The sequence below is a fragment of the Cryptomeria japonica genome, unplaced genomic scaffold (genome assembly GCF_030272615.1).
Source record: "Cryptomeria japonica unplaced genomic scaffold, Sugi_1.0 HiC_scaffold_50, whole genome shotgun sequence".
Lineage (NCBI taxonomy): Eukaryota > Viridiplantae > Streptophyta > Pinopsida > Cupressales > Cupressaceae > Cryptomeria > Cryptomeria japonica.
The window spans coordinates 455,001-470,000 of NW_026728872.1; the positions used below are offsets into that span (position 1 = coordinate 455,001).

The 15,000-nt window shown below is 59.9% G+C and overlaps 1 non-coding gene across 1 annotated transcript; it reads left to right on the plus strand.

Moving 5' to 3' along the window:
• The first annotated feature begins 10,939 nt into the window (after positions 1-10,939).
• LOC131862676 (5S ribosomal RNA) lies at positions 10,940-11,058 on the plus strand. Its single transcript, XR_009361614.1, has one exon. It is a non-coding gene; the product is annotated as a 5S ribosomal RNA (ribosomal RNA).
• The last annotated feature ends 3,942 nt before the right edge of the window (positions 11,059-15,000 follow it).

Below are 15,000 nucleotides of genomic sequence, written 5' to 3' on the forward strand. Positions count from 1 at the left end.
TGAAAGCAAGGTCGACTCGGAGCGGTCTATGCATCGGGCGCGCTTGGGGCGACTACCAGTGCCAACCCCTTATCCCGCGACGCGTCCGACAAAGAGAACGTTCCAAGGCGGCAGAGGAGGTTACCAGCCGAAGGATGCAGTAGCAATAACAGGTATAGTTCCGCGGCGGCCGAGAAGACTCACCGCATAGGAATCGGGATGCGAGGCGAGGGATGCGGCGGGAAGGCCCCGACGGCTAAACGGAAGAGGCTGCAGGGCCGCCTCGGAATGGTCCAAGCATCGGACGCGATTGGGACGACTACCAGTGCCAACCCCTTATCCCGCGATGCGTCCGATACACAGATAGTTCCAAGGCGGCCGAGGAGCCTCACCGCATATCAATCGGGGTGCGAGGCGAGGGATGGGGCGGGAAGGCCCCAACGGCTAGACGGAAGAGGCTTCAGGGCCACCTCGGAATGGTCCAAGCATCGGACGCGCTTGGGGCGACTGCCAGTGCCAACCCCTTATCCCGCGATGCGTCCGATACACAGATGGTTCCAAGGCGGCCGAGGAGCCTCACCGCATAGCAATCGGGGGTGCGAGGCGAGGGATGGGGCGGGAAGGCCCCAACGGCTAGACGGAAGAGGCTTCAGGGCCGCCTAGGAATGGTCCAAGCATCGGACACGCTTGGGGCGACTACCAGTGACAGCCCCCTATCCCGCGATGCGTCCGATACGAAGATGGTTCCAAGGCGGCCGAGGAGCCTCACCGCATAGCAATCGGGGTGCGAGGTGGGGGATGCGGCGAGATGGCCCCAACGGCTAGACGGAAGAGGCCACAGGGCCGCGTCGGAATAGTCCAAGCATCGGACGCGCTTGGGGCGACTACCAGTGACAACCCCTTATCCCGCGATGCGTCCGATACGAAGATAGTTCCAAGGCGGCCGAGGAGCCTCACCGCCTAGCAATCGGGGTGCGAGGTGGGGGATGCGGCGAGATGGCCCCAACGGCTAGACGGAAGAGGCTGCAGGGCCGCCTCGGAATAGTCCAAGCATCGGACGCGCTTGGGGCCACTACCAGTGACAACCCCTTATCCCGCGATGCGTCCGATACGAAGATAGTTCCAAGGCGGCCGAAGAGCCTCACCGCATAGCAATCGGGGTGCGAGGTGGGGGATGCGGCGAGATGGCCCCAACGGCTAGACGGAAGAGGCCACAGGGCCGCCTCGGAATAGTCCAAGCATCGGACGCGCTTGGGGCGACTACCAGTGACAACCCCTTATCCCGCGATGCGTCCGATACGAAGATAGTTCCCAGGCGGCCGAGGAGCCTCACCGCATAGCAATCGGGGTGCGAGGCGAGGGATGCGGCGAGATGGCCCCAAAGGCTAGACGGAAGAGGCTGCAGGGCTGCCTCGGAATAGTCCAAGCATCGGACGCGCTTGGGGCGACTACCACTGCCAACCCCTTATCCCGCGATGCGTCCGATACACAGATAGTTCCGAGGCGGCCGAGGAGGTGGGGGATGCAGCGAGATGGCCCCAACGGCTAGACGGAAGAGGCTGCAGGGCCGCCTCGGAATAGTCCAAGCATCGGACGCGCTTGGGGCGACTACCAGTGACAACCCCTTATCCCGCGATGCGTCCGATACACAGATAGTTCCGAGGCGGCCAAGGAGCCTCACCGCATAGCAATCGTGGTGCGAGGTGGGGGATGCGGCGAGATGGCCCCAACGGCTAGACGGAAGAGGCTGCAGGGCCGCCTCGGAATGGTCCAAGCATCGGATGCGCTTGGGGCGACTACCACTGCCAACCCCTTATCCCGCGATGCGTCCGATACACAGATAGTTCCAAGGCGGCCGAGGAGCCTCACAGCATAGCAATCAGGGTGCGAGGCGAGGGATGCGGCGAGAAAGCCCCAACGGCTAGAGGGAAGAGGCTTCAGGTCCGCCTCGGAATGGTCCAAGCATCGGACGCGCTTGGGGCGACTACCAGTGACAACCCCTTATCCCGCGACGCGTCCGATACACAGATAGTTCCAAGGCGGCCGAGGAGCCTCACCGCATAGCAATCGGGGTGCGAGGCGAGGGATGCGGCGAGAAGGACCCAACGGCTACACGGAAGAGGCTTCGGGGCCGCCTCGGAATGGTCCAAGCATCGGACGCGCTTGGGGCGACTACCAGTGACAACCCCTTATCCCGCGACGCGTCCGATACACAGATAGTTCCAAGGCGGCCGAGGAGCCTCACCGCATAGCAATCGGGGTGCGAGGCGAGGGATGCGGCGAGAAGGACCCAACGGCTACACGGAAGAGGCTTCGGGGCCGCCTCGGAATGGTCCAAGCATCGGACGCGCTTGGGGCGACTACCAGTGACAACCCCTTATCCCGCGACGCGTCCGATACACAGATAGTTCCAAGGCGGCCGAGGAGCCTCACCGCATAGCAATCGGGGTGCGAGGCGAGGGATGCGGCGAGAAGGACCCAACGGCTAGACGGAAGAGGCTTCGGGTCCGCCTCGGAATGGTCCAAGCATCGGACGCGCTTGGGGCGACTACCAGTGACAACCCCTTATCCCGCGACGCGTCCGATACACAGATAGTTCCAAGGCGGCCGAGGAGCCTCACCGCATAGCAATCGGGGTGCGAGGCGAGGGATGCGGCGAGAAGGACCCAACGGCTAGACGGAAGAGGCTTCGGGTCCGCCTCGGAATGGTCCAAGCATCGGACGCGCTTGGGGCGACTACCAGTGACAACCCCTTATCCCGCGACGCGTCCGATACACAGATAGTTCCAAGGCGGCCGAGGAGCCTCACCGCATAGCAATCGGGGTGCGAGGCGAGGGATGCGGCGAGAAGGACCCAACGGCTAGACGGAAGAGGCTTCGGGTCCGCCTCGGAATGGTCCAAGCATCGGACGCGCTTGGGGCGACTACCAGTGACAACCCCTTATCCCGCGACGCGTCCGATACACAGATAGTTCCGAGGCGGCCGAGGAGCCTCACCGCATAGCAATCGGGGTGCGAGGCGAAGGATGCGGCGAGAAGGACCCAACGGCTAGACGGAAGAGGCTTCGGGTCCGCCTCGGAATGGTCTAAGCATCGGACGCGCTTGGGGCGACTACCAGTGACAACCCCTTATCCCGCGACGCGTCCGATACACAGATAGTTCCAAGGCGGCCGAGGAGCCTCACCGCATAGCAATCGGGGTGCGAGGCGAGGGATGCGGCGAGAAGGACCCAACGGCTAGACGGAAGAGGCTTCAGGGCCGCCTCGGAATGGTCCAAGCATCGGACGCGCTTGGGGCGACTACCAATGACAACCCCTTATCCCGCGACGCGTCCGATACACAGATAGTTCCGAGGCGGCCGAGGAGCCTCACCGCATAGCAATCGGGGTGCGAGGCGAGGGATGCGGCGAGAAGGACCCAACGGCTAGACGGAAGAGGCTTCAGGGCCGCCTCGGAATGGTCCAAGCATCGGACGCGCTTGGGGCGACTACCAGTGACAACCCCTTATCCCGCGACGCGTCCGATACACAGATAGTTCCGAGGCGGCCGAGGAGCCTCACCGCATAGCAATCGGGGTGCGAGGCGAGGGATGCGGCGAGAAGGACCCAACGGCTAGACGGAAGAGGCTTCAGGGCCGCCTCGGAATGGTCCAAGCATCGGACGCGCTTGGGGCGACTACCGTTGCCAACCCCTTATCCCGCGATGCGTCTGATACACAGATAGTTCCGAGGCGGCCGAGGAGCCTCACCGCATAGCAATCGGGTTGCGAGGCAGATTATTGGGAAGGGAACCCCCTGGGATGCGGCTCAAGCAGTGCCCAAAGGGACTGGAATGCGGAATCACATCGAGAGACCCAAATGCTATACGAGGGCTCAAATCGAATTATCGATTTGGCCACGACATGGACGCATCGGAACGACTACCTTTGCCGAACCACTCGCAATTGCATCCATACCGAAACCAATAGACATTTCCGTTAGAGCCCTCGCATAGCATTCGGGAATCTCGCATGCCCCTCTAAATCGACCAATGCTGGCGCTCAATGAAAATCCGAGCGCTACCACCGTTCGAGCGCCAGCATTGGTCGAGTTAGAGGGGCACGGGGGAGAATGCTCCAGTCAACACCTCCCCTATATAAGTTATTTGTCCGATTCTCGCACAACCGTAGTCTGCCTCGTCGAATCAAACAACGGTCCCAGATTCCGACTTCCGTTCCGTAGAGACCCAAAAGCTAGATGGAGGCTCGCAAGAAAGAGAGTCGGCGCATAGCAATCGGGTTTCTCGAACGTTTAGGGACCGAGCTCACTTGCGGATAGGGCAAAATCCGCCAAGCAACCCAAAAGCTAGACGGGGGCTCGAATCGAATCGCCTAGGCGGCCACAACAACGACGTGTTGGATCGACTACCAGTGCCAAACCATTCAGCAAGACTAGTCTGTGTCGAGGCCGGATAGAGATTCTCAGAGAGCGCTCGCATAGCATTTAGGAGACCTGCCGCGTCCCTCACACTCGACAAATGGTGGTGCACGTTTATAAATCCGAGCGATCCCAACCCTTTCAAGCACCAACATCGGTCGAGATAGAGGGGCACGGAGGGGGCTGCGTGAGACAACACAGTCCCCTATATAAGTTATTTGTCCGATTCTCACACATCCGAAGAATGGTCATCAAATCGGACAACAGCCCAAACTTCCGACTTCCGTCCCAGAAAGCCCAAGAGCTATCTAAAACGTTCATGGCCGGAACTCGATCGCGGCTATACCAGTCCGCCAAGCAACCCAAAAGCTAGACTGGAGCTCTAGTCGAATCACCTCTGTGGCCATTGCAAGGACGTGTTGGAGCGACTACCATTGCCGAACCATTCCGCAGGTCGAGTCCATACCAAGGCCGCATAGAGATTCACGATGAGCTCCTGCATAGCAATCAGGAGACTTGCCGTGTCCATCACAATCGATAAATCCTGGTGCAAGATTTTTGCATCCGAGCGCTCCAACCAGTCGAGCACCAGCATCAATCGACATAAACGGGCACGGGGGGAGGATGCTCGAGAACACTACCTCCCCTATATAAGTTATTTGTCCGATTCTCAAGCAGCCGAAGTCTGGTCATCGAATCGGGTCAAAGACCACAACTTCCGACTTTACCCACAATGCAAGTCATCGAATCGAACATCGGCCCCCGAGTCGGACTCCATGCGTATGTCAGGTCATCGGACCCAAATTCCGCCTTCCTGCGCATGGCGGGCCATCAATATCAACTCGGTCATCGGACCCAAACTCCGCCTTTTTGCGTATGGCACGCCTTCAAATCGGTCATCGGACCCAAATTCCGCCTTCCTGTGCATGGCGGGCCATCAACATCAACTCGGTCATCGGACCCAAATTCCGCCTTTCTGCGCATGGCACGCCATCAACTCGGTCATCGGACCCAAATTCCGCCTTCCTGCGCATGGCAGGTCATCGGACACAAATTCAGACCTCGCCAATATGCCTACGTATCGAATCGGTCATCGGACCCAACTTCCGACTTCATCCATACTGTAGGGTCTTTGAGGTTGGCGCGGTGCGCTCAACCCAGGGAGTCGACCCATCGAAGCATACACCTCCCCTATATAAGCTATTTGTCCGATTCCCACACCTGTGTAGTTTGCACCTCTGACCAGGACATCGACCCCAACTTCCGAACTCGACTGCAACGACGGCACCAGCGCCTTGGTGCGCACCTTGCGACGCACAGTCCCAACATTCGCCTTCCTGCACATGGCAGGTCATCGGACCCAAATTCCGACCTCGCGAGTATGCCTACATATCGAATCGGTCATCGGACCCAACTTCCGACTTCATCCATACCGTAGGGTCTTTGAGGTTGGCGCGGTGCGCTCAACCCGGGGAGTCGACCCAACGAAGCATACACCTCCCCTATATAAGCTATTTGTCCGATTCCCACACCTGTGTAGTTTGCACCTCCGATCAAGACATCGACCCCAACTTCCGAACTCGCCTCCAACGACCGAACCAGCGCCTTGGTGCGCACCTTGCAACGCACAGTGCCAACATTCGCCTTCCTGCACGTGGCAGGTCATCGGACCCAAATTCCGACCTCGCGAGTATGCCTACATATCGAATCGGTCATCGGACCCAACTTCCGACTTCATCCATACCGTAGGGTCTTTGAGGTTGGCGCGGTGCGCTCAACCCGGGGAGTCGACCCAACGAAGCATACACCTCCCCTATATAAGCTATTTGTCCGATTCCCACACCTGTGTAGCTTGCACCTCCGATCAGGACATCGACCCCAACTTCCGAACTCGACTAAAAAGACCGCACCAGCGCCTTGGTGTGCACCTTGCAACGCACAGTGTCAACATTCGCCTTCCTGCACATGGCAGGTCATCGGACCCAAATTCCGACCTCATGAGCATACCTACTAATCGAATTGGTCATCGGACCCAACTTCCGACTTCATCCATACCGTAGGGTCTTTGAGGTTGGCGCGGTGCGCTCAACCTGGGGAGTCGACCCATCGAAGCATACACCTCCCCTATATAAGCTATTTGTCCGATTCCGACACCTGTGTAGTTTGCACCTCCGCTCAGGACATCGACCCCAACTTCCGAACTCGCCTGCAACGACCGAACCAGCGCCTTGGTGCGCACCAAAAGTGCGCACTTTTGGAGGGCACTTTTGTGCGCTCCAAAGGTGCGCACTTTTGGAGGGCACTTTTCTGCGCTCCAAAGGTGCGCACTTTTGGAGGGCACTTTTTGGAGGGCACTTTTCTGCGCTCCAAAGGTGCGCACTTTTGGAGGGCACTTTTTGGAGGGCACTTTTCTGCGCTCCAAAGGTGCGCACTTTTGGAGGGCACTTTTTGGAGGGCACTTTTCTGCGCTCCAAAGGTGCGCACTTTTGGAGGGCACTTTTTGGAGGGCACTTTTCTGCGCTCCAAAGGTGCGCACTTTTGGAGGGCACTTTTTGGAGGGCACTTTTCTGCGCTCCAAAGGTGCGCACTTTTGGAGGGCACTTTTCTGCGCTCCAAAGGTGCGCACTTTTGGAGGGCACTTTTTGGAGGGCACTTTTCTGCGCTCCAAAGGTGCGCACTTTTGGAGGGCACTTTTCTGCGCTCCAAAGGTGCGCACTTTTGGAGGGCACTTTTTGGAGGGCACTTTTCTGCGCTCCAAAGGTGCGCACTTTTGGAGGGCACTTTTGTGCACTCCAAAGGTGCGCACTTTTGGAGGGCACTTTTCCTGTGCTCCAAAGGTGCACACCTAGGTGAGCACCTTCGACCACACCTTGTAGCACACCAAACTCTGACTTTCGACTTCATCCGCAATGCAGGGTCTTTGAGGTTGGCGCAATGCGCACAACCAGGGGAGTCGACCCATCAAACCCAACACCTCCCCTATATAAGCTATTTGTCTGATTCTCATACATGCGTAGCCTGCAGGAGCAATTAGGACATCGACCCCAACTTTCGGCTTCTAAACGAAAACAAGGTCTTTGAGGTTGGTGTAATGCGAACAACTAGGGGAGTCAACCCATCAAACCCAACACCTCCCCTATATAAGCTATTTGTCTGATTCTCATACATGTGTAGTCTACAGGAGCAATTAGGACATCGACCCCAACTTTTGACTTCTTAACGAAAACAAGGTCTTTGAGGTTGACGTAATGCGCACAACCAGGGGAGTCGACCCATCAAACCCAACACCTCCCCTATATAAGCTATTTGTCCGATTCTCATACATGTGTAGCCTGCAGGAGCCATTAGGACATTGACCCCAACTTTTGACTTCTTAACGAAAACAAGGTCTTTGAGGTTGGCGTAATGCGCACAACCAAGGGAGTTGACCCATCAAACCCAACACCTCCCCTATATAAGCTATTTGTCTGATTCTCATACATGTGTAGCCTGCAACAACGATTAGGACATCCACCCCAACTTCTGAATTCGTCTGCGTTGACCGCACCAAAGGTGCACGCCTTGGTGCTCACCAAAATCCGACTTCCGACTTCTTCTGCTATGCGGGGTCTTTGAGGTTGGCGCAGTGCGCACAACCAGGGGAGTCAACCCACCGAATGCAACACCTCCCCTATATAAGCTATTTGTCTGATTCTCATACATGCGTAGACTGCAGCAATGATTAGGACATCCACCCCAACTTTTGACTTCTTAAACAAGACAGGGTCTTTGAAGTTGGTGCAGTGCACACAACCAGGGGAGTCGACCCATCAAACGCAACACCTCCCCTATATAAAGCTATTTGTCCGATTCTCATACGTGTAGTCTGCAGCAGCGATTAGGACATCGACCCCAACTTCCGAATTCGTTTGCATTGACCGCACCAAAGGTGCACGCCTTGGTGTGCACCCTGGAGTGCACTTTGGTGCTCACCTCGGTGCACACTTTGGTGTGCACCTCGGTGTGCACCAAAGGTGCGCACCTTGGAGCGCACCAAAGGTGTACACTTTGGAGCGCACCACATAGGGTCTTTGAGAGGTTGGCGCAGTGCGCACACCAAGGTGGGTGTTGAGGTGCGTGCCGAGGTGGGTGGGTGCTAGGGTGCGCTCCATGGTGGGTGCCAGGGTGGGTGCGTGCTAGGGTGGATTCCAAAGAGGGTCATAGGGTGGGTGCCAAGGTGGGTTGGTGATATAGTGGGTTCAAAGGTGGGTACTAGGGTGGGTTCCAAGGTGGGTCACAAGTTGGGTGCCAGGATGCGTGGGTGTTAGGTTGGGTGCCAAGGTGGGCTCCTGCGTGGGTGGGTGCTAGGGTGGGTTTCAAGGTGGACGCGAGGGCGGGTGCCAAGGTGGGTAACAAGTTGGGTGTTAGGATGGGTGAGTGCTAGAGTGGGTGCCAAGGTGGGTGGGTGCTAAGGTGGATGCCAAGGTGGTTCACAGGGTGGGTGGGTTCTAGGGTGAGTTCCAAGGTGGGTCACAGGTTCAGTGCTAGGGTGGGTGTCAAGGCGGGTGTCGAGGTGCCTGGGTGCTAGGGTGTGGATGCCAATGTGGGTCATAGGGTGGGTACTAGGGTGGGCTGCAATGTGGGTGCCAAGGTGGGTAACATGCTCGGTGGGTTCTAAATTGGGTGCCAGGGTGGGTGTGCACCCACCTTGCCCGAGGTGGGTGCCAAGGTGCCAGTGTGGGTGGGTGCTAAGGTGGATGCCAAGGTGGGTGAGAAGGTGGGTGATAGGTTGAGTGGTAGGATGGGTGGGTGCCAAGATGGGTCACAGGGTGGGTGCAAGGGTGGGTAGGTGCTAGGGTTGGTGTCAGGGTGGGTGGGTGCTAGGTTGGGTTCCAAGGTGGGTGCGAGGGTGAGTGTCAAGGTGGGTCACAGGTTAGGTGCTAGGATGGGTGAGTGCTAGGGTGCAAAGGTGCCAGGGTGGGTGCTAGGATGGGTCGATGCTAGGGTGAGTGGCAAGGTGGGTCCACAAGTGTCAAGGTGGGTGCCGAGGTGGGTGCCAAGTCGGCGACTGCTATGGTGGATGCCAAGGTGGGTCACGGGGTGGGTGCCAAGTTGCTAGGTTGGGTTCCAAGGTGGGTGCCAACGTGGGTGCTAGGGTGCGTGGGTTAAAGGGTGTGTCACAACGTGGGTGCCAGGATGGGTGCGCACCCACACTGGCCAAGACGGGTGCGGGTGCAAGGTTGGGTTCCAAGCCCGGTCACAGGCTGGGTGCTAGGATGGGTGGGTGCCAAGGTGGGCACCAGGGTGGGTGCACCCACCCTGGCCAAGGTGGGTCACGGGGTGGGTCCTAGGGTGGGTAACGGGGTGGGTACTAAGGTGCGTGCCAAGGTGGGTCATAGGGTGGGTGCCAAGGTGGGCACCAGGGTGGGTGTGCACCAACCCTAGCCAGGGTAGGTCACGGGGTGGTTGTCGGGGTGGGCGTCAAGGAGCCAAGGTGGGTGGCAAGTAGCCAAGTTGCGTGCCAAGGTGGGTGTCGGGGTGGGTGCCAAGGATCCAAGGTGGGTGCCAAGGAACCAAGGTGGGTGTCTGGGTGGGTGCCGAGGTGGGAGCCAGGGTGGGTCCCAAGGTGAGTGCAAAGGTGGGTGCCAGGGTCAAGGTGAGTGCCAATGTGGGTTCCAAGGTGCCAGGGTCAGGGTGAGTGCCAATGTGGGTTCAAAGGTGCTAAGTTGGGTGCGAGGTTGGGTGCGAGGGTGGGTGGGTGCCAAGGTGTGCTAGGTGGAAGCCCGGGTGGGTCGGCATCCCATGGGTGTCGAGTTGGGTGCCTGATGGGTGCTTCTTGTCAAGTTTTAGTCGTCGGGACTCATTTCGAGCCTTAGAGGTCGTTTCTTGTCCGGTTGCCCTGTCTTCGACCTGGGAACCCAATTTTGGTCCTCGGGTCCCATTTTTTTTTGTCTCGCATCCCACTTTTGGCCTGTGGCCTTTTCGGGGTCGATTCTCGTTTTGGGCATCAGAGCATGTTTCTTCTCCTAAAACCCAATATTTGTTTATTAAGTCTCGGAACACATTTTTGTTCTCGTGGACCCATCATGGGTCTTGGAACGCATTTGTGGTCCTTGGGTCCCATTTTGCATCCCGAAACTTGTGTTTTGGTGCTTGATCCCTATTTTGGGTGCCCACCTTGCACCAAGTGCGCACCCGGGGCAAACCGAGCGCCTTGGTGCACCGGGGCAAGATCGAGCGTGCACCCGAGGCGCCCCGAACATGCACCAAGGTGCACTCGGCCCACATGTGAGCGCAGGTCGTTGCGCCCGAGGTGGTGTGTGGGCACCGCGTTGCAGACGGGACACTGCACGCACACGACGCCCCCTCCAGGTGCACGCACGTAGGCCGGGCCGGGTGCACACCCGACGCCCTAGCAAGGTGCGCGCACCCGGGCAGGGCTCACACTTGGCGAACGGGGCGCACTTCGCGAGGGAGGGTGTGCACCTCGACGGGGGTGGGTGGCCGGGGTGGATTCGCACGTGGGTCGCGGTTTGCTAAGTACACACTGCGACAAGCTCATAACGGGTGCGATCATACCAGCATTAGTGCACCGGATCCCATCAGAACTCCGCAGTTAAGCGCGCTTGGGCCGGAGTAGTACTGGGATGGGTGACCTCCCGGGAAGTCCCGGTGTTGCACCCTTTTTTAGTTTTTCGCCGGGCGTCGCAATGCTATTTGAATAAACCTTTTGCCCGTTTGCGTTCTCGTCGGGGCCGGGCCGGGCCGGGGTGCGCTGCCCGCACTACCGCGCGCGCGGGGGCGACACCGAGCGCGCACCCGAGGCACCCCGAGCACACAGGCCACGGTGCAACCCGGGCGTTGTGCGCGCACCCCGGTGCGCCCGAGGTGCTGCGCGCGCACCCAGGTGAAATCGGTGTGCACCTCGGCCAGTGCGCGCTCGGTCGAGTCGCGCACGTTGGCCAAGGTGCACGGTGATGTTTCTTACTCTAAGGTTCCGCACCAGACGCCCGGGACAGGTGAGCGAAGCTGGGCGGGGCCGGGTGCGCGGCCGGGGCAGGTGCACGCAGCTGGAGAGAGCTTTGGAGCACACTTCGGAGCGCACCAATGATGCGCTCCATTCAAAAGTTTCCTGAAAAGGCAAAAAAAGTTGAGATTATAGAATTTCCCACTTGAGAGATTGTAAAAAAAAAAAATTTAAAATGAAGGAAACGCGGGTGCCAAGGTGTGCGCAGCCCAGCCAAGGTGTGCGCACCAAGGCGCCCACCCTGGCGAAGGTGCACGCAAGGTGCGCACCCGAGGCAAACCGGACAATTAACCCAACTTTCGACTTCGCGCGCACCTTGGAGCGCACTTCGGAGCGCTCCTTGGTGCGCACCAATCTTGGGCACCTCGGAGTGCACCATGGCGCCCACCAAGGTGCGCACCCGGGGCAAACCGAGCTCCGACTTCGTGCGCACCTTGGAGCGCACGAAAGGTGCGCACCATGGCGCCCACCAAGGTGCGCAGCCCAGCCAAGGCGTGCGCATCAAGGTGCGCACCCTGGCGAAGGTGCGCACCCGGGGCAAACCGAGCTCCGACTTCGTGCGCACCTTGGAGCGCACAAAAGGTGCGCAACCCAGCCAAGGTGTGCGCACCCCGGTCAAACCGAGCTCCGAATCGTGCGCACCAGAGGTGCACGCCATCGTGCGCACCTTGGAGCACACTTCGGAGCCCTCCTTGGTGCGCGCCGATGTTGCGCACCTCGGAGCGCACCCGGGGAAAACAATGCAATTAACCCGACTTTCGACTTCGTGGGCACCTCGGAGCGCTCTCGGGTTCGCACCTCGGAGCACACCGAGGTGCGCACCTTTGATGCGCTGCCTTCACCAATTTCCAGAAAAGGCAAGAAAACATTGAGAAGGTGTGCGCACCGAGGTGCCCACCCTGGCGAAGGTGCACGCGAGGTGCGCACTCGGGGCAAACCGGGCTCCGACTTCGTGCACGCCGCACCTTGGAGCACACTTCGGAGCGCTCCTTGGTGCGCACCAGGGCGCGCAACCCAGCCGAGGTGCCCACCCCGGCGAAGGTGCACGCGAGGTGCGCACCCGGGGCAAACCGGGCTCCGACTTCGTGCACGCCATGGTGCCCACCGCGGCGAAGGTGCACGCGAGGTGCGCACCCGGGGCAAACCGGGCTCCGACTTCGTGCACGCCGCACCTTGGAGCACACTTCGGAGCGCTCCTTGGTGCGCACCATGGTGCCCACCAGGGCGCGCAACCCCGCCGAAGGTGCACGCGAGGTGCGCACCCGGGGCAAACCGGGCTCCGACTTCGTGCACGCCGCACCTTGGAGCACACTTCGGAGCGCTCCTTGGTGCGCACCATGGTGCCCACCAGGGCGCGCAACCCCGCCGAAGGTGCACGCGAGGTGCGCACCCGGGGCAAACCGGGCTCCGACTTCGTGCACGCCATGGTGCGCACCGCGGCGAAGGTGCGCACCCGGGGCAAACCGGGCTCCGACTTCGTGCACGCCGCACCTTGGAGCACACTTCGGAGCGCTCCTTGGTGCGCACCAGGGCGCGCAACCCAGCCGAGGTGCCCACCCCGGCGAAGGTGCACGCGAGGTGCGTACCCGGGGCAAACCGGGCTCCGACTTCGTGCACGCCGCACCTTGGAGCACACTTCGGAGCGCTCCTTGGTGCGCACCATGGTGCCCACCAGGCCGCGCAACCCAGCCAAGGTGTGCGCACCAAGGTGCACGCGAGGTGCGCACCCGGGGCAAACCGGGGTCCGACTTCGTGCACGCCGCACCTTGGAGCACACATCGGGGTGCTCCCGGGTTCGCACCGGCGTTGCGCACCGTGGTGGGCACCTCGGAGCACACCAAGGTGGGCAGCGAGGTGCGCACCTTTGATGCGATGCCTTCACTAATTTCCATAAAAGGCAAAAAAAAAATGAGATTTTAAAATTTCCGTTTTGAAAGATAGTGAGAAAAAGGGAATGCTGGTGCCATCTTGAGCCCGCCCTGGTGCGCAGCCCAGCCAAGGTGTGCGCACCAAGGTGCCCACCCTGGCGAAGGTGCGCGCCCGGGCAATTAACCCAACTTCCAACTTCGCGCGCGCCAGGGTGGGAGCGCACCCAACAACCGGGCCTGGGAAGAGCCAATGCGAGAAACCCCACCAAACGCTCTGACAAAAAAAGAGGGGGCGCTCCAGTAACCCCGCTTCGGAGCGCACCCTGGGCAAACCCAGCCAAGGTGCCCACCCCGGCCAAGGTGCAGGCGAGGTGCGCACCCGGGGCAAACCGGGCTCCGACAACGTGCACGCCGCACCTTGGAGCACACTTCGTAGCGCTCCCGGGTGCGCACCTCAGAGCACACCAAGGTGGGCAGCGAGGTGCGCACCTTTGATGCGCTGCCTTCACTAATTTCCAGAAAAGGCAAAAAAAAAAGGAGATTTTAAAATTTCCGTTTTGAAAGATAGTGAAAAAAACGGAACGCGCGTGCCATCTTGAGCCCGCCCTGGTGCGCAGCCCAGGTAAGGTGCCCACCCTGGCAAAGGTGCGCACCCGGGCAATTAACCCTACTTCCGACTTCGTGCGCGCCAGGGTGGCAACCGGGCCTCGGAAGAGCCAATGCGAGAAACCCCACCAAACGCTCCGACAAAAAAAGAGGCGGCGCTCCAATAACCCCGCTTCGGAGCGCAGCCGGGGCAAACCCAGCCAAGGTGCCCACCCCGACGAAGGTGCACGCGAGGTGCGCACCCGGGGCAAACCGGGCTCCGACAACGTGCACGCAGCACCTTGGAGCACACTTCGAAGCACTCCCGGGTGCCCACCGGCGTTGCGCACCGTGGTGGGCAGCGAGGTGCGCACCTTTGATGCGCTGCCTTCACTAATTTCCAGAAAAAGGCAAAAAAAAATGAGATTTTAAAATTTCCGTTTTGAAAGATAGTGAAAAAAAAGGAACGCGGGTGCCATCTTGAGCCCGCCCTGGTGCGCAGCCCAGGCAAGGCATGCGCACCAAGGTGCCCACCCGAGGTGCACACCCGGGGCAAACCGGGCTCCGACTTCGTGCAGGCCGCACCTTGGAGCACACTTCGGAGCGCTCCTTGGTGCGCACCATGGTGCCCACCAGGGCGCGCAACCCAGCCAAGGTCTGCACACCAAGGTGCCCACCCCGGCGAAGGTGCACGCGAGGTGCGCACCCGGGGCAAACCGGGCTCCGACTTCGTGCACGCCATGGTGCCCACCGCGGCGAAGGTGCACGCGAGGTGCGCACCCGGGGCAAACCGGGCTCCGACTTCGTGCACGCCGCACCTTGGAGCACACTTCGGAGCGCTCCTTGGTGCGCACCATGGTGCCCACCAGGGCGCGCAACCCAGCCAAGGTGTGCGCACCAAGGTGCACGCGAGGTGCGCACCCGGGGCAAACCGGGGTCCGACTTCGTGCACGCCGCACCTTGGAGCACACATCGGAGCGCTCCCAGGTTCGCACCAGCGTTGCGCACCTTTGATGCGCTGCCTTCACTAATTTCCAGAAAAGGCAAAAAAAAACGAGATTTTAAAATTTCCGTTCTGAAAGATAGTGAAAAAAACGGAACGCGGGTGCCATCTTGAGCCCTTCCTGGTGCGCAGCCCAGGCAAGT